This window comes from Hemiscyllium ocellatum, unplaced genomic scaffold, assembly GCF_020745735.1.
Source record: "Hemiscyllium ocellatum isolate sHemOce1 unplaced genomic scaffold, sHemOce1.pat.X.cur. scaffold_649_pat_ctg1, whole genome shotgun sequence".
Taxonomy (NCBI): Eukaryota; Metazoa; Chordata; class Chondrichthyes; order Orectolobiformes; family Hemiscylliidae; genus Hemiscyllium; species Hemiscyllium ocellatum.
The window spans coordinates 237,578-262,542 of record NW_026869152.1 but is presented as its reverse complement, the minus strand read 5'-3'; the positions used below and the strand labels follow the sequence as shown (position 1 = coordinate 262,542).

At 45.6% G+C, this 24,965-nt stretch overlaps 1 long non-coding RNA gene across 2 annotated transcripts in view; it reads right to left on the bottom strand.

Moving 5' to 3' along the window:
• Positions 1 to 24,028, bottom strand: part of LOC132814060 (uncharacterized) — a 32,298-nt gene extending 8,270 nt beyond the window's left edge. The window contains exons 1-4 of one of the 2 annotated variants that reach the window (XR_009644278.1): positions 23,840 to 23,870; positions 14,937 to 15,043; positions 5,934 to 6,042; positions 1,904 to 2,009 (exon numbers count right to left, since the gene is read on the bottom strand). This is a non-coding gene — a long non-coding RNA (uncharacterized LOC132814060). Of the gene's footprint in view, positions 1 to 1,903; positions 2,010 to 5,933; positions 6,043 to 14,936; positions 15,044 to 23,839; positions 23,871 to 23,999 lie in introns of those variants that run through there. The other variant, XR_009644279.1, reaches the window with a different exon arrangement.
• Positions 24,029 to 24,965: the final 937 nt, after the last annotated feature.

Here is a 24,965-nt window from a genome sequence, read left to right as displayed (position 1 = left end):
ATGGCAAGTTTAAATGATATGAAAACCGAACCAACTGAAGATGCTGTAAACCAGGAAGAGAAACAGAATTTTCTGGAAAAGCTCAGCAGGTCTAGCAGGAGGTGTGAAAAGAAATTAGAGTTAATGTATCTGAGGAAGGATGACCAGACCCGAAACTTTAACTGATTTTTCTTCACAGATGCTGCATGACCTGCTGAGCATTTCAACATCAGTGCAAGTTTAAAGGGAGTGGTTTGGAGTATATACCTGAGAGGAACTTTATGAAGTTTATAAATTGAAGTGAGACCACATCTGGGATTAATGACAGAAGTTTTGGTCCCTTTATTTAAGGAAATACATCATTTCATCAGAGGCATTTCACAGAAACCTGACTGGGATGAACCCTGGTTCGCAGGGATTATCTTTTAAGAAAAGGCTGAAGTAGTTGGGACTCCACTCACTGGATTTGGGAAGAATGAGAGGTGATCTCATTGTAACATGTAGAATTCTTAAGGAATTTGACAGGTTAAATACCGAGAGGATGTTTCCCATCATGAGGGAGTCTGGAAGCAGATTTTGGGTCAGTCACGGAATCACGGATTCTGTTTTAGATTCGTCAAGTTTAAGGCAACACCAACACGGGTCAGGGGTTTCAGTAGCAATGGAGCTGGGGTGAGGTGGAGACAAGCAACATTTTAGAGATTGGAATTCCTGGTGTTTGTGATTGTGTAGATATCTGATCAGAAGGTCAACTTGGGGTTACAGATATGACAGCAATATTGTGAAGAGTATGGTTCTATCTCAGATAGTTCCCAGGGAGAGGAAGGGGGCTCAGTAGTAAGGGAAAGGAATTTGTAATAGCAACTGAAGGCAATGAGTTTAACCACTACAATGTTTCATTGGGGGAAACTGCAGCCAATCGCGTAGTGGGAGTGTGATGAGCAGTTTGATAACTGAGTAATGGAGAGGGATGATGGGGAGGGAGAGCTGGGCATTGTCAGGGTACATGTGAAACCTAACACGGTGCTTTTGGACGATGTCACCTCCTGGCAGTATGTAGGTGAGAAACAGGAGGGACCAAGGAGAGATCCTGGAGGGACACCAAATACAAGGAATTCAGAAAGAAAAGGGAGAGTGGAGATGGAGGAGGTGTTTGCAACAATGGTGAGGTCAAATATTAGTTTGTAGCAGAATGGGAGAGAAGGACATAACCAGAAAAGAGAGACAGATAGAACAAGGAACAATATCTGTGACTTAGTGAGGGGGAGTGGTGAGGAGGAGGCGCAGCCTAACACCAAAAACACTATTTCTACATTAGTGACGTCACCCAACTCCACCCTAGTCTCAGCTCATTTACTGAAACACTCGTCCATCCCTGTGTTATCGCCAGACTTCGTTATCAAACACACTCTTTGCCAACCTCCCACATTCAACTTACATGCAATCTCAAGAGTATCTAAAACCCTACTGTCCAAGTGCTCACTTGTACCAAAATTTGTTGATCCATCAACAAGCAACAATTTAAAATTCTCACCCTTGATGAAATTCCTGGCTGTGAACATCCCTGTCTCCCTGCACCACACAACCTGTGAGACCCCGACAACTCATTTTCTTTCAGATTCCCAACGATATGTTTATTCATTGCTTCACCTGTCTGGCTGTTTCTACTGTTGCCAAGGCAACACTGTCTGGAATTCCCACCCTAACCCTCTCAGACCTGCTTTCCTCCTTTAAGGTATTCCTGAAAACCTGTTTATTTGGCAGTTCTTTTGATCACCTGACCTAATCTGTGGCTTTATGTCAGAAGCTCTCAATAGTATTTCTGTGGAATTATAAACTTAAAAAAAAACAAACTGTTGTTGATTTGCACATACATTGTCAACTCTTCACTGTCGCTGAGTGAATAAACTATAACAGCTCTTACCCAACCACATTGTGGGAGCACCTTCACCACACGAATTGCAGCTGTACAGGAAGTCAAACATCACCTTTTCCACAGGCAATGGGGCTTTGGCACTGATCACTGGGATCTGTGGAGGGAGAAACACACAGTTGATATTTCAGGGAGTGTAAAATGCATTATAGGGAGGGAAAATGGGGCAGAATTTGGATTTTCAAATGTGTGTTTTACAATGTGCACTATGTTCTGTAAAACCTCTCATTCCATACTGTGAAAATTTCCTTCTCTTTCTGGTCAATACGTCTTTCCTTTCCCCTGCCCTGCACCTTCACACATTTCCAATGCCTTGGCCACAACACACTGTGCTGTCAGTGAGGTTTACCACGTGGTTGAGTATCGTCCCGCCCCTCATTCACTCCGATTGGTTGAAGCAACAACTAGCACCTCTAGCCCCCGTTCGCCCATTAACATCAATAATCCGAGGCCCATTGTGGGCTGGAGCATGCTCAGTGCTTCCTGCTTTTGCTGCTGTTCATCAGGTATGAGAGAGAGAGGGCTCATCCCTGTTTCTCCTGATGTCAGACAGTAACAACAACTACCTGCATTGTATGGAGCCTTTCACATTGACAAATCTCCTAAAATGCTACACGGGTGATGGAAACGTTGATTAAAGAGAACGATTTTTAGATACATCTTTAAGGTGGACAGAGGGGGTTAGGGAGGATATTCCAAAGGTTTGTGTACTCGGCAGCTCCAATTGTGGAGTGATATAGGTGGGCAACAGCTTACAATGGAGACTGTTAGGGGCTAACCATAGGTTAAGAACCCCATGTCGAAGCCCCCTACCCCACACACCAGGCCTTGGTCTCACAGCCTGTCATTACACACTACCTATGGTTAGCCACTAACTGTCTCCATTAACAGCTAATCACCCTCCCCCAGCCAGATCGTTATCCACTCCTTTATCCAACCGCTCTTCTCACTCTATCCCCACCTATCCTTTACTCCTTATATCCTCCCCCCACACTATCTTCTGCAAATAAACTGACTTTTTTTCCTCAGTAACATCTGTCCTGTGGAAGGGACACCGGATCTTAAACTTTAACTCTGATTTCTCATCACAGATGCTGCCAGACCTGCTGAGATTTTCCAGACCCTCCGGGTTGTTAGTTCTGTTTTACATCTTCCGCAGTTCTTTTGGTTTTAATTTACTGGGAGTTTGTAATTCAGGTCCTACAGCCTCTGTCCCAGTCTCTGCTGTGTCTCCCACCCCCACCCAGTGACACTGCACCTGCACAGCTCATGGACAGGTGTCGGCTTGCTGGCCACACCCCTGATTCACTCCCATTGGCTGCAGGGGAACACAGACTCTCCTCCTATTGGTCTGGAGCTGCCGTCAATCAGCCGGGCACCATTGCCATGAGAGTGGTTGACTCCTCCCTCTCTCTGCCCTGGGATGAGCTTCATCATTCACAGTGAATAGAGCAGTATCACAGAACACAGGGGCTGGGGGCTATTCAGCCCATTGGGGCTGTACTCTCTCTCTCTGGAGATGCTGCAAATCTGTCCCAAGTCCCCTCCCATGAGCCCATAGCCTCCCAAATCTTTCCTTAAAAAGTAAAATTCCAAGTCTGTTTCAGAATACCTGCTGAATCTGTGTCGTTCAGATTGTTCCAGATGCTCAGAACTTACTGAGTAAAATAGCGTTCACATTTTCACCTTGTATTATTTGCCAATTACTTGAAAGTAGTTACTAAAAATTGTGACAGTGTTAACAATTCCTCTCTCTCTCTGTAAATTCAAGACCTTGCAACCAAATCTGCACAAGATCGAAATCACTGCTTCACCCTCTCAGCTCCAAGGATAATTATCTGTGCTTCAGCTAGCTCTGCACAAAAGAGAGGAATGCATCTTAATTTATTAACATCAAAGAAACAGACCTTCCGTCCAATTCGTCCGTGCCAACGAGGAATCCTAAACTAATGGATTCCCATTTACCAGCTATTAGTCTGTATCCATCAAAACCCTTCCTATTCATGTACCCAATTGGAAGCCTTTTAAAAGTTGTGATTTTTATCAGCCTTCACTACTTCATCTGGTAGCCCCTCCCATACACACACCACACTCAGCTTGAAAACGTTGCCACTTAGATCCCTTTTAAATCTTTGCCCTCTCAACTTAAATCCATGTGCTCTAGTTTTGGACCCACCTAACCTGAGGAAATAGGACGCCAGCTGCTCACCTTATCCACGCCCCTCGTGATTTTATAAATCTCCATGGAGACACCTCTCAGTCTTTGACTCTCCAGAGAAAATAGCCCCAGCCTATTCAGTCCCTCCCTGTCGCCCAAATCCTCCAATCCTGGCAACGTTTTTGTTAATCTTGTCCAAACCTTTTCAAGTTTCACAACATCCTTCCCAGAACAGGGAAATTCAAACTGAAAACAGAATTCCAGAAGTGGCTTAACCAACGTCCTGTCCAGCCACAATATGACATCCCAGCTTCTGTATTCAATGCATTGACCAATAACGGAGACCGTTAATGGAGTCCCATTTGCCAGCGGTTCACCCTTATCCCTCTAAAACCTCCCTCTTCATGTACCCAATCAGATGCCTGATTCCAAGAACAGCGAGATTGGAACTGAAAACAGAATTCCAGAAGACCTATAATCAGTGCCCTGTCCAGCCACAATATGACATCACAACAGCTGCATTCAATGCACTGACCAATAACGGGGAGCGTACCAAATGCTGCATTCACTACCCCGCCTCCCTGTGACTCTACTTTCAAGGAACTATGAACCTGCACTCCAAGGTCCCTTTGTTCAGCAACGCCCCTCAGGACTTTACCATTATGTGTATAAGTCCTGCTCTGATTTGCCTTTTCAAAATACAACAGCTCACATTTATCTAAATTGAACTCCGTCTGCCATTCTTTGCTCCAATGGCCCATCTGGTCAAGATCCTGTTGTATTCTGAGCTAACCTTCTTCACTGTCCATGACACCTCCAATTTTGGTGTCTTCTGTAAACCTACTGACCATACCTCATATATTCACATCCAAGTCATTTATTTAAGGGCCCAATATCCATCCTTGCAGCACATTGCTGCTCACAGACCTCCGGTCCGCAAAGCAACCCTCCATCATCCTCTGTCTCCTACTTTCAAGGCAGTTTTGTAATGGCTTGCTCTCCCTGCATTCCATGTGATCTAACCCTGCTAACCAGTCTGCTTTGTGGAACCTTGTTGAATGTCCATATCAACAGCATTCACCGCCTTCCTTATTCAATTTTTTCGTCACTTCAAAATACTCACTCAAGTTAGTGAGACCCAATTGTGCATGTACAAAGCCACATTGACTCTACCTGATCATTTCTGTCCAGCTGCGCCTTCCTTGTTCGGTCCACACCCTCCCACCAACCCACGCTCCACACCCTTGACCCTCCCTTACCACCATGGGAGATGTAAAACATGCGGCCACACCTCCCTCTGACCTCTGTCCAAGACCCCAAAATGATCTTTTCACATCAGGCAGAGATTTGCCTGCACATCCCAAAACCTCATCTTCTGAATATGGGAAATTTAACATGGTTCATCCAACTAACCTACACATCTTTGGACTGTGGGAGCAAACTGGAACACCCGAAGGAAATCCTCACAGAAACTGGGGAGAATGTGTCAACTCCAACACAGACAGTTGCCCGAGGCTGGAATCAAACCCAGGTCCCTGGTGCTGAGGAAGCAGCATTAACCACTGAGCCACAATACTGTGGGATCTTTGATGCTGATGAGCTGCCCCACTGATACCTCAGTCACTCACCCTGCCTCATTTCCTAAGAGGCAGTGATGATGGAGTGAAATTAGACAGTTAATTCAGAGACCCAGATAACGTTCTGGGGACAAGGGTTTGAATCCCATCACGGCAGATTTTGGAACGTGAATTCAATAAATATCTGGAAAAAATAATCTAGTCATGACAGGAATCCATTGTCAATTGTTGGAAAAACCAATGTGGCTCACTCATGACCTTTAGGGAAGGAAAATGCCATCCTTACCTGGTCTGGTCTGCATGGGACTCCAGACCTATAGCAACGCAGTTGACTCTTAACTGCCCTCTGGGTAAACGCAGCAATAAATGCTGGCCGAGCCAGTGACAGCCTCATCCTGTGAATGAATAAAGAAAACAGGTCAGGTTTTGTTCCTTCTCTCGTAGGTACATCCTACAAACTCAATCAGAAACGTTCTCGTACACACTGAACAAATACCTTTCCATCCAAGCCCTTAACACTACAGCACTCTGAGGCTATGTTGGTAAAGTTAAAACCACTTATCATTGCATCCATATTATTCTTACAGATATCTGAGGTCTCCTGGTAAAATTGTGTCTCAATTCCCTGCTGACTATTGGGAGAGGGTCTATAACACAATCCCAGTAAGATGGTCATCCCTTTCTTATTTCTCAGTACCACCCAAATAACTTGCCTGGATGTACTCCCAGGAATATCCTCCCGAAGCCCAGCCATAATGTCATACTTAATCAAAAACACCTCTCCCACTGCGCTGTTGGTCCCTTTCTATCCTTACTATAGCATCTATACCCTGGAACATTAAGCTGCTAGTCCTATCCATCCCTGAGTGATGCCTCTGTAATTGCTGTAATATCCCAGTCACATGTTCAAAACCATACCCTGAGCTCATCTGCCTTCCCCGTCAGGTCTCTTGCATTGAAATAAATGCAGTGCAACTGCTCCGTCGCACCTCATTCTGTGACTTGCTCTTGCCTGCCTTGACAGTCTGACCGGTGAACAGTACCAGCCTCAGACTCACCTCTTTTCTCACTATCTCTTTAGGTTTACCCCGACTCCCTCACTGGTTTAATGCCTCCCAAGTGGCACTAGCAAATCTCCCTGCTCATCAGGACCCCATGCTTTCCCCTTCCTATGCCATTGGTACCAATGTACAATGTCCTCCCACTGGTTATTCTCCCTTTTGAGAATATTCTGCTCCCTCTGTGAGACACTGGCACCAGGGCAGCACCACCCCATTCTGATGTCTCACTGTCAGCTGCAGAAATGGCAGACTGTGCCCCTGACTAGAGAGTCCCCTATCACCATCGATCGTGTGGAACTGGATATACCTCACATTATGTTAGAAGCCAGTCTCAGTACCAGTAACTTGGCTGTCAGTGCTGCATTCCCCTGAAAGTCTATTACCACCTACATTTTTCAAAACCGTGTACTTGTCTGAGATGGGGATAGCCAGTGGAGACTCCTGCAGTACCTACCTACCCCTCCTAGCTTTCCTGGAGGTAACCCATCTACCTGACTGTATCTGCAGTATCTTGCAATCCTGAGACGGCCACATATCACACCCCCCGGCTCCTGTTAACTCCTCACTGCCTTTAATCACTCCTTCACCAATCCATGCGATCCAATAGGATTTGCAATCACACTTCCTGCAGACAAATCATCAGGATCATTGAGACTCTCCCTAATCTCCCACATCCGACAGGAACAGCACACCACTCTACAACAGGCCATCTCTCCACCTTAACAACCTACAGACCATGACAAAGACACAGTCTTACTTCTCAAAAAATACTGCCCGAGATTAGCAATGCTTACATTTCATATCTTAAACATTTAATCAAGAGACCCAAAGACATTAAAAAGAAATCCTCACCTTACTCACTACTGTAGATTTAATAAAATAAAACTGACTAAGATTGATGTTTGAAGAGACTGAAACTCACTGAGCTGAACCCCGGCTCTGAGTACTTCCAAGGGTGAGGTCTCTCTGAGGGCAGCTGTGAAATGTCACTGTTTCTCTTCTCTGCCCACTCCATTTCTAGAGAGGTTTTTAACTTCACAGCAAGTCAGCTCGGAGAGGTCACTGCTTGGTTTTATTCACTGGGGGTTGCCTTTGCTGCCCAGACCAGTATTTATTGGCCACCTTTACTTGTCTTGGAGAAAGTGGTGGTTAACCGCCTCCCTGAAATGCTGCAGTCCATGTACACCACAGTGATGTTTGGACTGTAATCCCCCTCCGGCTTCACCACCCTCCCTGTCTCCGTAATCCCCCTCCGGCCTCACCACCCTCCCTGTCTCCGTAATCCCCCTCCGGCTTCACCACCCTCCCTGTCTCCGTAATCCCCCTCTGGCCTCACCACCCTCCCTGTCTCCGTAATCCCCCTCCGGCTTCACCACCCTCCCTGTCTCCATAATCCCCCTCCGGCTTCACCACCCTCCCTGTCTCCGTAATCCCCCTCCGGCCTCACCACCCTCCCTGTCTCTGTAATCCCCCTCCGGCTTCAGAAATTATATGTCCGTGGCATCAGATTTTTATTTAGATTCATTTTTGTTTAATAAACACCCCTCCCCCCCAAAAAAAGTGAAATATTTCACTCCCAAACAAATTTCTGTTGATTAACCTCTTGGAGAGGCCGACACATGGACGTTGCACATTGTTCACGTAGAATGATGGAACTTTCTTTAAACATTGCTAAAAAGGGGAGGCAATGGCTTAATGGTATTCCTGCCAGATGAGTGACATGTGCAATGTTCCGAGGATTAGGGTTAGAATCCCAACATGGCTGTGCGGACATCAGAATCCAATACAATCTGGAGTGAAAAGGCAAATGATGACCATGAAACCATTGTCGATTGTCAGAAAACCCATCTGGTTCACTCATGTCCTGTAGGGAAGGAAACGGTCATCCTCACCTGGTCTGGCCGACATGTTACTCCAGACCCACAGCAATGTGGTTAGCTCTCAACTGCCCTCAGGAAAAATACATTAAACACTGTTAACAAATACTCCGCAGGAATCATTGAAAAACTGTCTGTTCCCTGAACTAAAACTGAGTTTCAGCTTCACCTTCTCCCTGTCTCCCCTCGCCCTGTTTACACCCAACTCCAAAACACTCTCATTGAGCCAAGGAGCCCTCACAGTGCAGCCCTGTCATTTTCATTGTCTGCTCACACCTACACTGCCCTCAGCCTCCTGTACTGTTCCAATGCATCTCAATGGGAGCTCAGGGACAGCATCTCATCTTTCAATTCAGCCCTTTGTAACCCCAGAGTCAACATGCACCTCAGCAGTTTCTGGATGAACAGACAGTTGTCAGAAGCTGGAACATTCCACCTGAAAAGGTACTGGAATTTGAGTCCAAAAGGACTTTTAATGGGAAGTTTGTAGGTCATTGAAAATATGAAGTTTACAGGTTAACATCATGAAGTGGGTGATTGGGTCTAAATCTGAGAGTACCTACAAAGAGACAAGGTGTAATTTGGATAAATCTGTGCTCCATCTCAGGCCAATATCTCCTTCCTCAGTTGCAGGGCCCAGAACAGAGCACACACCCAAAGGGTGATCCAAACACAAATTTGTACATCTTTCTGGTTAACAAAGATATTGGAGATATTTTCCCACAATAAGAACAGAAAAACCTTTCTCCTTCCACAGTTAAATGCCAATGATATTCAGATCCTGATGACTCCATTGACTGTAAAAGCTTACTTTTGAGATCCCAGCCTCAATTATTCTGATTTAATATCCTATGAAATGAATTCACAAAACAAAACTCACAGTCAGTGCAGGAAGAATACAAGACATATTTTTCTATTGGTATGTGCTTGGTGTGTAAATGCCTCTCTTCAAATCGTACACACCCGCCACATCCTAGGAAGAGGACATGTCAATGCCCCTCACTGTACCTTGCCCCCAATAAAGATGGCGGCCATATCCCAGGACCTTTCACTGCCTGAGGGCCGCAGCCATTTTCCCATCTGCTGCAAACGCGAGAAAGAGTTTCTAATTCAGATTAACGACCCGCACAGAGTGTAATTAAAACTTCCCAGTCTAAAGTGACTCATTATCTCCATCTCCAAGGCATTCTCCCCTTCCCTGTTTGCCTCTCCCACATTCACCAACGACAGTCACGTGACACTGCACAGGCGGAGTTATTGGTGACGTGTCATCCCACTGGCCACACCCCTCATTCACTCCCATTATTTGGATGGCCAGCTGGTTCCACTTGGTCCACCAGTCCCACCAGTCCCACCACCTTTTCCTATTGGTCCGAAGCTTCCACCAATCAGCTGGACCCCATTGTGAGGTCAGTGGTGGGATCCTCCCCCTGCCTGAATCAAACCCGGAAGGTGGATGGATGGTGTCAATCAGGAACAACAAGCAGGAGGTGCTGGGAAAGCTCAGCAGGTCTGGCAGCATCTGGGAACAGAAATCTGTCCAGTGGCCCTTCCTCAGGACCGATGGGAGCTGGGAAAATTAGAATCCTGACAGCGTGGAAACAGGCCTCTCGGCCCCAAAAGTCCACAGCGTCCCTCCGAATGGTATCCCACCCAGACTCATTCCCCTACCCTATTACTGTATATTTCTCCTGACTAATGCACCTCACCTACACATCCCTGAGCATTATGGGAAATTTAGCTTGGCCAATTCAACTAACCTGCAGATCTTTATACTGCAGGAGATAGGGGTTAAAGAGTAAATAATAGACAGGGACAGAACACCAAAAGAGAAACTGGAACATTTGGAAAGATAAAGGAGTGGATTACGATCTGGCTGTGAGGGTGCATAGCTGTTAATGGAGGGGACAGGAACCAGTGTCTGGCAGCATCTCAGTGGAGGTGGCGGAAATGGCAGCTGATGATCTACGTTCTGCTGCAAAAACAGACCCCGAGCTTCCAGCTGCCTGCCACTTTAACACACGAGCCTGTTCCCTGGCCAACATCTCTGTCTCATGCTTACTGCAGTGTTCCAGTGAGGCCACAACATACCAAATGGCCCCATATTACAAGGACTGCAATTTCCCCTCCCATGTGGTCAATACCATCCACTAGATCTCCTCCACTTCCCGCACCTCTGCCTTTGAAACCCACACCTTCAACTGCAACAAGGATAGACCACCCCTCTTCCCCCGCCAAGTCCTTACCTTCCACCGAGATACAACACATCAGCCTTTGCCATTTCCACCCAGATACAACACATCATCCCCTACCATTTCCACCACCTACAATCAGACCCCACCACCAGATCCTTAAGGGGTTTGACAGAATAAATACTGATGTGTCTGAGGGTAAATACTGAGAGGGGAGTCTGAAACCAGATTCTGAGTCAGTCACAGAATCAAGGGTTCTGTTTCGGATTCATCAAGTTTAATGCAACACAGACACGGGTAAGGGGTTTCAGTAGCAATGGAGCTGGGGTGAGGAGGATACAAACGACGTATAAGAAATTAGAATTCCTGGTGTTTGGGATTGTGTAGATGTCTGATCAGAAGGTCAGTTTCACGTCAGAAACGACTGCAATATTGTGAAGAGTGTAGTTCTGCTGCATCGTTCCCAGTGAGAGGGAGAGGCTCAGCAGTAAGGGAAAGGAATTTGTAAGGCAACGGGTTTAACCATGACAATGTTTCATTGGAGGAAACTGCACCTAATCGAGTAGTGGGAGGGTGGTAAGCAGTTTGATAACTGAGTAACAGTGGAGTAATGGCGAGGGATGATGGGGAGGGAGAGCTGGGCATTGTCAGTGTACATGTGAAACCTAACATTGTGCAAATGCACAATGTCACCTCAAGGATTGATCCATGAGGGACAGCAAATGCAAGGAATTCAGAAAGCAAAGGGAGAGTGGAGATGGAGCAGGATTTTCCAACAACTGTGAGGTCAAATATAAGTTTTTCACAGAACGAGAGAGAAGGACATAACCAGAAAAGACAGAACAAGGAACAATATCTGTGAATCGGTGAGGGAGACTGATGAGGAGGGGGAGAAAAGAGAGTTGGAAACTCTATGGTTCAGTGAGATTAGGGGAAAGGGTCAAGATGAGCTCTGATACGGCTTGACAGGAGATTGGCGAAAATTTGGACAAAAACCGGGAACACTTCGTGAGGCAGTTTGGCTCGGCGGGCTAGTGGGAGGGAGGGAAGCTACAAATCGGATTATCTCAGTCTTAGTGACAGAGAAACTCCATGTGCTCCTTGCTCTTGTTGTTGGAGGGAAGGATGGAGGAGACAGGATGATGGACAGTGTTTCACAAAGAAACAAAACCTGGGTAAGTGATATTTAAAATGAGTGAACAAACCTAATGTATTTAACTTTTATCCAAAATATTAAAATAAACGACTGAAGTCCTAGTTCGAATCCCAACTTGGCAGACGGTGGAATCTGAATTCAAGAAAAAAAATAAGTGGAATTAGGAATCTCCTGATCTCCATGGAACCATTGTCAATGGCGAAAAAAATCCTGCCAACCTGACAGTGGCCCAGCCAGCTACTCACTGTATTAATCACTGCAAAGTCTCAACAAAGGAATGAAACTGGATGGACCACTCGGTATCTAACAGGGCACCAGAAAATACAACCACAGAATCAGCCCACTCGATGGTGCGATGTCCTCCAGACTAACATCTGGAGTTTGGTGTCAAAATGTGTAGAGCTGTCTCACAGACCAATCAAGGAACTGACTGACATACTCATACTCATGAAATCAACCCTTACAGACAATGCTGAAAATGTGTTCCTGGAAAAGCGCAGCAGGTCAGGCAGCATCCGAGGAACAGGAAAATCAACGTTTCAGGCATGAGCCCTTCTTCAGGAGCCCTCTTACAGAGGATGACCAGACACCACCATCACCATCCCTAGATATTGAGAGTGTGGTGATGGAAAAGCACAACAGGTCAGGCAGCATCCGAGGAGCAGGAGAATCGACGTTTCGAGCCTAAGCCCTTCATCAGCCTGACCTGCTGTGCTTTTCCAGCACCACACTCTCGACTCTGATCTCCAGTATCTGCAGTCTTCATTTTCTCCTGAAATCTCTGGATATATCCTGTCCCACCAGCAGGACAGACCAGATAGAGGTAGTGGCACAGACAGGGAGGATTTGCCCTCGGAGTCCTCATCATTGACTCCGGACACCAGGAAATCTCATGGCTCCTGCTGATTACCACGCTCCGTCCTCCCTTGGCTGATGAATCACTTCTCCTACATGTTGAACAACATTTGGAGGAAGCACTGAGGAAGTAAAATGGTGTCAAACGGACTTGGGGGACAGGATTTCAATATCCACAATCGAGACTAGCTCTGCAACAGAATTACTGACTGAGCTGGTCAGGTCCTAAAGGATATCGCTGCTCAACTGAGTCTGCAGCAGGTAGTGAGGGAACCAACAAGAGGGAAAAACATACTTGATCTCATTGTTATGAACTGACCAGGAGCAGATACATCTGTCCATGACAGTATCGGTAAGATCGACCATCACACATCCTTTTGGAGTCACAAGTTTTGGCTTAAAGTTGAGAAAAACCTCCATCGCGTTGAGTGACACGATCACCGTTCTAAATGAGACAGACTTTGAAGAGATGTAGGATCTCAAACTGGATATCTCGGAGATACATCAACAGCAGCAGAACAGTACTACAGCACAATCTGTAATCTCATGGGTTTGTAAGTCTGGCTATCGCCCATGACAATGGACAGTAAAAGGAGGGCATGCCAAGAGCAACACCAGGCATACCTAAAAATGAAGTGCCAACCTGGTGAAGCTACCAAACAGGACCATCTGCATTTCAAACAGCATCAGCAGCAAGCAACAGAGCTAAACGATCCCACAACAAATGGGTCAGATCAGAGCTCTGCAGTTCTGCCACACCCAGTTGTGAGCAGTGATGGACAATAAAACAACTCACTGGAGGAAGCATCACAGATATCCCCACCCTTACTGAGGAGGAGCCTCACACATCCATGTACCAGATAAGATAACAGCATTTGCAGCAATCTGCAGCCAAAAGTGCAAAGTGGGATGATCCATCTCAGCCTTCTCCAGTGGTTTCCAACATCACAGATGTGAGTTTTAAGCCAGTTCTATTCAGTTTGAATAACATCAAGAAATGGTTAAGTAGTGCAAAGACTATCGGCACTGTCGGCAACAATACTGATGGCTTGTGCTCCAGAACTTGCCACCCACCAAGCCAAGTACCGCTCCAGCGCTGGCATCTACTGACAATGTGAAACATTGCCCATGGACGTTCAACACAAAAACACAGGGCAATCCAACCCAGGCAATTTCCCTCCGTCAGTCCACACTCGATCAGCAGTAAAGTGATGGAAAATGTCATCAACAGGGCTACCAAGCAGCAGCTGCTCAGCAACAGCCAGCTCAGCGACACTCATTTTAGTCTCCACCAGGGCCACTCAGCTCCCGATTGTGGTACTGCCCTGATTCACAACCTGACAACCAGCTGAATCCCAGAGGTGAGGTGAGGGGGACAGCCCAGTCCCACTCCAAGACCACTATTTCTAGCTGGTTCTAACCTTGCATCAGCTCATAACACAAGGTGGATGAGAGTGTATCTCCAGACTTCATTATCCAAACACACTCCTGGCCAGCTTCCCACATTCAACCTCCCTGTAATCTCAAGAAAACTAAATCTCTGCTGCCTAAGTACTCCCTTGTACCAAAACATGTTGTTCCATCAAAAAGCTCCTATTCATAATCAACAACATAGAGCTTCGGAGATGTACAGCATGGAAACAGACCCTTCAATCCCAACCCGTCCATGCCGACCAGATATCCCAACCCAATCTCGTCTCACCTGCCAGTATCCGGCCCACATCCCTCAATTTAAAATTCTCACCCTTGATATAATTCCTGGGTGTGACCATCCCTAGCTCGCCGCATCACACACCCTTTGAGAACTCGACAACCCATTCTGTTCGAGACTCCCAATGATCTGTTAATTCATTACCTCACCTGTGTGGCTGCTTTTATAGTTACCAAAGCAACAAGGTCTGAAATTCACAGCCAAAACCTCACAGGTCTGCTTTCCTCCTTTAAGACATTCCTCAAAACCTGCTTATTTGGCAATGCTTTTTTGTCACTTGACCTAATATCATCCTTCTCTGGCCTGATGTCTAAAGTTCCCAATAATATTTTTGTGAAATTATAAGCAGGATAATGAAACTACAAACTGTTCTTGATTTGGACATTATCTTCACATCATCACTGTTGCTGTAATGAATAATCTGTAATGTCTCTTACCCAACCACATTGTGGGAGCACCTTCACCACACAAACTGCAGCTGTACAAGAAAGTCAAACATCACCCTCTCCCCAGGAAACAGGGCTTTGGCATTAATCACGGGTATCTGTGGAAGGAGAAATACACATGATGTTTCAGGGAGTGGAAAACGGATTACAGGGAACGAAGATGATGCAGAATTTATAGGCAGAAATGGAAGGAAAATACACTTGCTTATTTGGAAATAAGAATTCTTGACTGTCAAAGATTTTCCAGAAAAAAATTAAGCAGCAGCACATGGTCAGGGGCTGGGCGGCAGTGAAAAATTAATTTACAAAAATGTCTGTAAAAGTAATAGTAAAACACTCCCATTGTTCGAGACCGAGGAAGTTAGATATTGACAAAGTGGTCATGAGGGAGCCCAGAGATGAAGTAGAGCAGAATAAGCTGTTATGATCCTACAGTCATAGAGATGTATTGCACTGACACAGACCCTTCGGTATAACTCATCCAAGCCAACAGGTATCCGAACCTAATCTATTCCCATTTGCCAGCACTTGGCCCATATCCCTGTAAACGCTTCCTAATCATATCATGTGTCTACTTAGATGCCTTTAACAAGTTTTAATTGTACTAGCCTCCACCACTTCCTCTGGCAGCTCATTCCACCCACTGCATGAAAGAGTTGTCCTTTAGGTCCCTTTGAAATTTTATCCGTTCACCCTAAAGCAATGCCCTCTACTTCTGGACACCACCACTCCAGGGAAAACACCTTGTTCATTTACTCCATTCATGCCCCTCATAATAGTATAAATCTCCATAACATCACCGCTCAATTTATGGCACTCCAGGGAAAACAGCCCCAGCCTTTTATGCCTCAACGTGTAGCTCAATCTCAAACCCTAACAACATCCTTGGAAGTCTTTTTTGGAACATTTCAAGTTTCACAGCACCCTTCTGATAGGAGGCAGGCCAGAATTGCACACAATATTCCAAAAGTGGCTTAACAAATGTTGCTGTACAGGACATGACCTCCCACATCCTATACTCAATGCTCGAACCAATAAAGGAATATATATTAAACACCTTCTTCATCATCCTATCTACCTGCAACTTGACTTGCAAGGACTATGATCCTGCAGACCAAGGTTTCTTTTTTCTGTAAACGTCTCCAGGGCCTTGCCACTCAGTGTATAAGTCCTGCCTTGTTTTACTTTTCCAAAATGCAGCACCTCACATTTATCTAAATTATACCCCGTCTCATCAATATCTCATTGTAATCTGACGTAACCTTCTTCATTATCCACATTACCTCCAATTTTGTATGACCTGCCAACTCATTTACGATACCAAATCATTTAAATGAATGATGAAACAAATCTAGAAATAAACATCCATTTCTCTGAGTTAGAATGTGCTCTGTGTAAATCCTGCCCAACGACTCTGTACCAGAGAAAGGCTGCACATGCGCCTGGCTGTACCTTGCCCCCTACAAAGCTGGTGGCTCCACACATGTCCAGTGAATTCTTGCCCCAAATAAAGATGGTGACGCTCAACAATGCCCGCAGCCACACTGAGGCAATTCCCCGTTTACTGAAAACACGAGACTGGGACGTTCAAATGTGTGTTTTCCGATGTGCACGTTGTGTTTGTTAAACCTTTCCGCTCATACAGAACCTCTCTCACCTCCTGCGGTTCCACAGACAGCCTTGATGTTTGTGGGTACCTGTTCTCGTTAGTCCTTAGTGTATTTGTACAATCACTTTGGATTCGCCTTAAACCCATTTCCTAAAGCTATCTTGTGCCCCCTTTTTGCCCTCCTGGTTTACCTCGAGTATACTCCTCCTGCCCCTATACTCCTCTCGGGATTCTCACAAACCCAGCTCTCTGTACCTCCCATATGCCTCCTTCATTTTCTTGACCAGGGCCTCAATTTCTTTCGACAGGCAGCATTCTCTACATCTACCAGCCTTGGCCTTAACAGGAACATACTGTCTATATACTCTCATTGTCGCAGGCCTATGGAGGCAATGGCAGATGAGGACAGAGAAACAATCATTCCCAGTAAAGAGGTAATGTTGGGAAAGATAACAGCCTCAAGGTAGATGGGTCTCCTGGCCCTGATGGATTGCATCCCAGGGACTAAAGGAGATGGAGGCTGGGGGGGGGGGGGGGGGGGGGGGAAGAAAGATTAACAAATAAACTCGTGATAATTCACTAAAATTTGTTGGATTCTGGGATGGTTTTGACAGAGTGGAAGCTGCAAATGTGGTGCCACTATTTTTCAAAAAGGGCCCGTTAGCTTAACTTCTGTAGTGGAGAAAATGCTTGAATCTCTCAAGGAAGTAGTGGTGAGATATCTGGGTTGAAATTGTCTCATTTAGCCGACATAGCATGGATTCATGAAAGGCAGGTCATGTCTAACACATTTACTGGAATTATTTGAGGATACAACGAGTGCGTTGGACAAGGCGGATTCGGTGGAGGTGGTGTACCTGGATTTCCAGAAGGTATTCGATAAGTTGCCACAGAAAAGGCTGCTGTATAAGGTAAAGATGCACAGCATTATGGGTAATTATCATTGATACGGGATCGGTTCACCAACATAATACAGAATGGGGATAAATGGGTGTTTGAATTAGTGTTGGCACTACAACTGTTTGCAATTTACACAGATGTTTTGGAGTTGAGGACCAAGTGTACGGCATCAGAGTTCACATTTGATACAAAGATGAGTAAAGCAATGTCTGCAGAGACCACTGTCAGTCTGCACAGGGATACAGAGAGGTTACGTGAGTGGGTAAGGATCTGGCAGATGGAGTTCAATGTTGAGGTCATCCATTTTGGTCGAACTAACAGCAAACTGGATGATGAAATGGTGAAAACATGCAGCAGGCTGCTGTGCAGAGGGAGCTGGGTGTCCTTGTGCATGAATCACAGGAAGCTGGTTTGCAGGTACAGCAGGTAATTAAGGCAGTGAAGGGAATATTGTCCTTCATTGCCAGAGGGATGGTTATGCTGCAGCTGTACAGGGGGCTGGGGAGGCCACACCTGGAGTACTGTGTACAGGTTTGATCTCCTTACATTAGCAAGGATGTACTGGCACTGGAGGGAGTACAGAGGAGGGTCATTAGTTTGAGTTGGGAGTTGAGAGGGTTGGTGTATGTGGAGAGATTGAGAAAACATGTTCTATACTCATTGTCATTTAGAAGAATGGGAGGTTGGATACAAAAATGTAAAATTATGAAGGGAGTAGATAAGACAGGAGCAGGGAGGCTATTTCCACTGGGGGCGGGTCAGACTACAGAGCATTACCTCAAAATAAGGGGGAGCAGATTTAGGACTGAGTTCAGGAGGAACTGCTTCAGCTAAAGGGTTGTGAATCTGTGGAATTCCCTGCTGAGTGCAGCATTTGACGTTATCAACTTGAATGCCTTTAAAGCAAAATGTAGATTTGTGAACAGGAAAGGAATTAAGGGTTATGGTGGGAGAGCAGGAATGTGGAGCTGAGGCCATGAAAAGATCAGCCCTGATCTTACTGAATGGCAGAGCAGGCTGGAGGGGCCAAGATGAAAGTTCTTGCCTTGTGCCATCAAAATTGGCCTTTGTCCAATTCAGAGCCTTATCTTGTAGATCTGGTCTATTATTTTCTGTAACTATTTTAAAACTAGTAGAATTACCAGAGAATCCCAACAGTGTGAAAGTAGGTCATTCAGCCCATCACATTGATACTGACCCTGAGAGCCTCCTAACCTCCCTCTGTAACAATGCATTTCCCAGGGCCACGCAACCTACACATCCCTGAACATTATGGGCAATTCAGCCTGGACAATCCACCCAACCTGCACATCCCTGAACACTGTGGGCAATTCAGCCTGGATAATCCACCTAACCTGCACATCTTTGGACTGTGGGAGGAAACCAGAGGACCCAGACGAAACCCATGCAGAATACCCCAATAAGGTGATCATCCCTTTCTTATTTCCCAGTTCCACCTAAAGAACTTCACTGAGCGTGCTCCCAGGAATATCCTCTGTAAGCAAAAACATAATGCTATCCCGAATCAAAAATGCCACTCCCCCTCCTCTCGTCCCGCTTTCTATTCTTCCTATAGCATCTATACTGTGGAACATTAAGCTGCCAATCCTATCCATCCCTGAGTGATGCCTCTGTAATTGCGATAATATCCCAGTCCCATGTTCAAAACCATACCGAGCTCATCTGCCTTCCCTGTCAGGCCTCTTGCATTGAAGTAAATGCAGGGCAACTGCTCAGTCCGACTTCATTCTGTGCCTTGCCCTTACCTGCACCAGCCTCAGAAAAACCTCTTTTCTCACTATCTTCTTGTGTTTACACCCACTCCCTCACTGGTTTAATGCCTCCCGAGTATCACTAACAAATCTCCCTGCCTGGATATTAGACACCTTCCAATTCAGGTACAATCCATCCTTCTTATGCAGGTCAACTCTACTCCAGAGGAGATCACAATGATCCAAAAATGTGAATCCTTTTCCCCTGCACCAGCTCCTTAGCCACTCATCCAGCACCCCCTCCTCTGTAATATGGACATTTTTCAGAATGTCACCATTTATTTCCCCACATTCTATATCTCCCATGTACTTATTCACAATAAACACTGGTTTCCTATCTCGCCCATCGCCTGCAGCTCCACACAATGGCTGTCTTGCTGATCTTTGCGGGTCTCTATTTTCTCCCTAGTTAGCCTTTTGTTCTTCATGTATTTACAAAAGCCCTTTGCATTATCCTTAACCCCATTCACCAAAGCTATCTCACGTCCCTTTTTTGCCTCCTGATCTCCCTCTTAATTATACTCCTACTGCCTTTATACTCAAATATTGTTTGGATTGGAAAAAATGCAAAATATAACATCCTGACAAAACAAACGAGGGCAGGACTTAAACTCAATAAAAATAGGGCCCTGAGTAGTGATATGGGAACAAAGAGACCAAGGGCTTCATAACTTTGAAGTCTGTGTCACATGTAGATGGTTAAGAAGGTATTTAGCATGCTTGCCTTCACTGTTTAAACCTTGGTACAGGAGTTGGGACGTTATGTTGAGGATGTACAGGACGTTGGGGAGGCATCTTCTGGAATACTCTGTCCAGTTCTGGTTGTGCTGTTATAGGAAGGATATTATTAAATTGGAGCAGGTTCAGAAGAGATTTAACAGCATGTTGCCACAAATGGAGGGATTGTATTATAAGGAGAGGCTGGATAGGCTCAATGGAGTGCAGAAGGTTGAGGGGTGACCTTATCAGAGGTTCATAAAATCAGAAAGAGTGTAGATAATGTGAATGGCCGGGGGAGAGGGGGATTCAAAACTCAGGTGCGTTCATTTTGAGAAGAGATGAGAAAGGTTTGAGAAAAGACATTAGGGTTTCAAAAAAAATGTGGAATGAACTTCCAGAGGAAGTGGTGGCTGTGAATACAATTACAATATTTAAAAGACATTCAGATAAGTACAGAAATAGGAAATATTTGGATGGATGTGGACCAAGCGGAGGCAGGTACAATTAGTTCAGTTTGGAATTATGGTCGGCATGGACTGGTTTGACCACAGGGCCTGTTTCCTTGCTGTATAACATTATGACTCTAATCCTCACTAACTCTAAATTCCTCCATCCTCACAACTCTCCCGATTACTGTCACCTCATCCAGCCTCACAACTCTTCCTTATTTATATAATTCCTCACCAGCCACAGAACGCTCCCTATCTCGTGTCCTCCAGTTTCTCAAATCTCTGTGATATGTGCCTTTCTTTAGTTCCAGCCTTGAGGCTGCCCTCATTCACTCCGATTGGTTGGACAACCTGGTCCTCCAGTACTGCCCTCTCGTCCTATTGGCCTGCGCTGACATCAATCATCCGGGGCCTATTTGTGAGGCGAGTGGTGGGATCCTCCCTCTCTCTCTCTGCCTTGGGATGAGCTTCAACATTCACAGTCAATGGGGCAGTATCACAGAGCACAGGGGCTGGGGGCTATTCAGCCCATTGGGGCTGTACTCTCTCCCTCTGGAGATGCTGCAAATCTGTCCCAATTCCCTTCCCATTTGCCCATGGCCCCCCAAATCTTCCCTTAAAATGTAAAATTCCAAATCTGTTTGAATAACTGCTGAGTCTGTGTCCAGCTGCCATTCAGACTGTTCCAGATGCTCAGAACATACTGAATAAAATAATGTTCACATATCCACATATTATTTGCGAATTACCTGAAAATAGTTACTAAAATTGTGACATTGTTAACAATTCCCCTCTCTCTGGAAATGAAAATATCCTAGAAACAAATTTGTACTGGGTCAAAATCACTGCTTAACCTTCTCAGCTCCAAGGGGGGTGGGGGGGGGAGGGGAGGGGGGGTGGGGGGGGGAGGCGGGGGGGGGGGGGAGGGGGGGGGGTGGGGGGGGGGGGGGGGGGGGGGGGGGGGGGGGAGGAGGGTGGGGAGAAAGACCCTGGCTGTTCACCTTATCCATGCCCCTCATGACTTTATAAATCTCCATGAAGTCACCTCTCAGTCTGTGAATCTCCAGGGAAATTAACCCTGGCCTATTCAGCCTCTCCCTGTAGCCCAAATCCTCCAACCCTAGCAAAGTCCTTGTAAATCTTGTCTGAACACTTTCAAGATTCACAACATTCTTTCCAGAACAGGGAATTTCGAACTTAAAACAGAATTCCTGCAATGGATTAATCAATGTCCTGTCCAGCCTCAACTTGACGTCCCAGCTTCTGTACTCAATGCATTGACCAATAAACATAAGCATACCAAACACTACCTTCACTAGTCTGCCTATCTGTGACTCTACTTTCAAGGAACAATGAACCTGCACTCCATGGTCTCTCTGTTCAGCAACATTCCCAAGGACTTTACCATCAAATGTCTAAGTCCTGCCCTGATTTGCCTTTCCAAAATCCAACAGCTTACTTTTGTCTAAATTGAACTCACAGTCTGCCATTCCTCGCCCCAATGGCCCATCTGGTCAAGATCCTGTTGCACTCAGAACTAACCTTCTTCACTGTCCACTACACCTCCAATTTTGGTGTCTTCTGTAAACCCATTGACTATATCTCATATTCACATCCAAGTCAATTATTTAAGGACCCAATGTCCATTCCTGCAGCACACTGCTGGTCACAGGCCTCCAGCCCACAAAGCAACCCTCTTTCACCACCCTCTGTCTCCTACCTTCAAGTCAGTTTTGTATCCAAATGGCTAGTTCTCCCAACATTTTATGTTATCTAACCTTGCTAACCAGTCTGCTTTGTGGAACATCATTAAGTGTCCATATAGACAACGTCCACAGTCTGCCTTCATCTTTGTCAGGTCTTCAAAAAAACTCAATCAAGTTAGAGAGAGAAATAATTTCCCACACACAAAGCCATGTTAACTACCCCTAATCATTCCTCGTCTTTCCCAATACATATAAATCCTGTCCCTCAGAATCCCTTCCAACAACTTGCCTGCCACTGACCTCAGGCTCACTGTTCTCTTGTTCCCTGGCCTTTCCTTACCACCTTTTTAAATAATAGCACATGTCTTCCAGCACCTCACCTGTCACCAATGATGATATAAATATCTCAGGGAGGGGCACTGCCATCACTTTCCTAGCTTTCCACAAATGTCTGGGATACACCTTAACAGGTCCCAGGAATTTATCCACCTTGCTATGATTTAAGACATCCAGTACTACCTCCTCTGTAATATGGCCAGGAGCCGGGCAGCAGTGGACAATTCATTTACAGAAAAGGTCTGTGAACAAAATAGTAAATTACTAAACAAAGCAAAAATACACTCAGACTGAGGAAGCTAGATAATGAACAAGTGGACATCAAGGAGCTCAGAGGTGAATCAGAGCAGTGTTCACTTTTATGATCCCACAGTCAGAGATGTCTAGCACCGAAACAGACTCTTCAGTCCAACCCATCTATGCCAACCAGATATTCTAACCTAATCTATTCCCATTTGCCAGCACTTGGCCGGCATCCCTCTGAACCCTTCCTATTCAAATGCCTTTGAAATGTTACAATTTTTAGGCTACTGTTGAATTTCCCCCTCACACCCTAAACCTATATCCTCTAGTTCTGGGCTCTACCACCCCAGGCTAAACACCTTGTCTATTTACGCTATCCATGACCCTCAAGATTAGAGAAACCTCTTCAACATCACACTCCAGGGAAAATGGCCCCAGCCTATTATGCCTCTCCCTGCAACTCAAATCCTCCAACCCTGGCAACATCCTTGAAATCAATTCTCAAACCTTTCAAGTTTCAGTGCCTCCTTCTGATAATAGGGAGACCAGAATTGCACACAATATTCCAAAAGTGTCCTAACCAATGTCCTGTCCAACTCCTTTACTCAACACTCTGACCAATAAAGGGATGCATACCAAATGCCATCTTCACTGTCCTATCTACCTGTGACTCTACTTTCAAGGAACTGTGAACCTGCATTCCAAGGTCTCTTTGTTCAGCAAGACTCTCCAAGACCTTACAATTCAGTGTGTGAGTCCTGCTCGGATTTGCTTTTCTAAAATGCTGCACCTCACATTTATCTAAATTAAACCCTATCTGCCACTCCCCAGCCCATTGGCCCATCTGATCAATATCCCATTGTATTCTGAGACAACCTTTATCACTGACCACAACACCAACAATTTTGGTGTCACCTGCAAACTTACTAACTGTACCGCCTCTATTCACATCCAAATCATTTACATCAATGACGAAACAAATCCTGAGAAAAACAAAAATCCATTTCCCTGGGTGTGAATGTGCTCTGTGTAAATCCTGCCCTATGACTCTCTATCAGGGAGAGCTGCACATACTCCCCTCTGAACTTTGCCCCCTACAAAGATGGCGGCTGCACGTGTCCAGTGAATCATTGCCCCGAATAAAGATGGCGGCACTTACACGAGTCAATCGCGAGATGAGGCATTTTCCGTTTACTGCAAAAACGAGACTGTAAATTTCAAATTTGTATTTTCCGATGTGCACCAAATGTTTGTAAAACCTCTCAGCCCGGACCAACACCATTTCCCTCCCGCTTGCTGCTGTTTATTTCTTTCCTTACCGACAGCTCTCCGCCCGCACAGCTGCGCTGTCCGCGATGATCACGTGGTATAATCAAGTCCCGCCTCTCATTCACTCTGATTGGTCGGAGGGACAACTGCCCAGCCAGGTCCTCCAGCCCCGTCCCTGTCCTTCCATTGGTCCACCGCTGACATCAATCATCCTGTGGCCATTGTTGGCTGGAGCATGCGCACTGCTTCGTGGCTTTTGTTGCTGTTCATAAGTTACATGAGGGACAAAGTTAAAAACACACAACCACCTGATGCAGCAGCAGCAGCGCTAGTGCTTCCAAATAAACCTGTTGGACTATAACCTGGTGTTCTGTGAATTTTAATTTTGTCCATCCCAATCCAACACCAGCACCTCCAAGTCACGAGTGAGGGAGGAATGTATAACATAAGAACTAGGAACAGGAGAAGGCCATCCTGCCCTTTGAGCTTGCTCTGCCATTCAATAAGATCATGGCTGATCACTTCGTGGACACAGAACCATTTACCCAAGTTCTCACTGTATTCCTTAATTAATTATTTATTTTATTTAAAAAGCTACCTTAGCTTTAAAAACGTTTACTGAACAAACATCAACTACTTCCCTGGGCAATGAATTCCATTGAGGTTAAGAAGTTCCTTCTCAATTCAGTCCTAAATTTGCTGCCTCTAATCTTGAGGTGATGCCATCTTGTCCTAGATTCACCTGCCAGTGGAAGCAACTTCTCTACTTCTATTTTATCCATTTCATTCATTATTTTATATGTTTCCATTCTTCTGAATTCCAATGAATATAATCCCAATCTACTCCGTCTCTGTTAAGCCAACCCCCTCAACTCTGGAATCAACCTAGTTAATCTCCTCTGCACCCCCTCTCGTGCCAGTACATCCTTTCTCAACTAAGGAGATAAAAACTACATGGAGTACTCCAGGTGTGGCCTCACCAGCACCCAATACAGCTGGAACATAACATCTGCTTT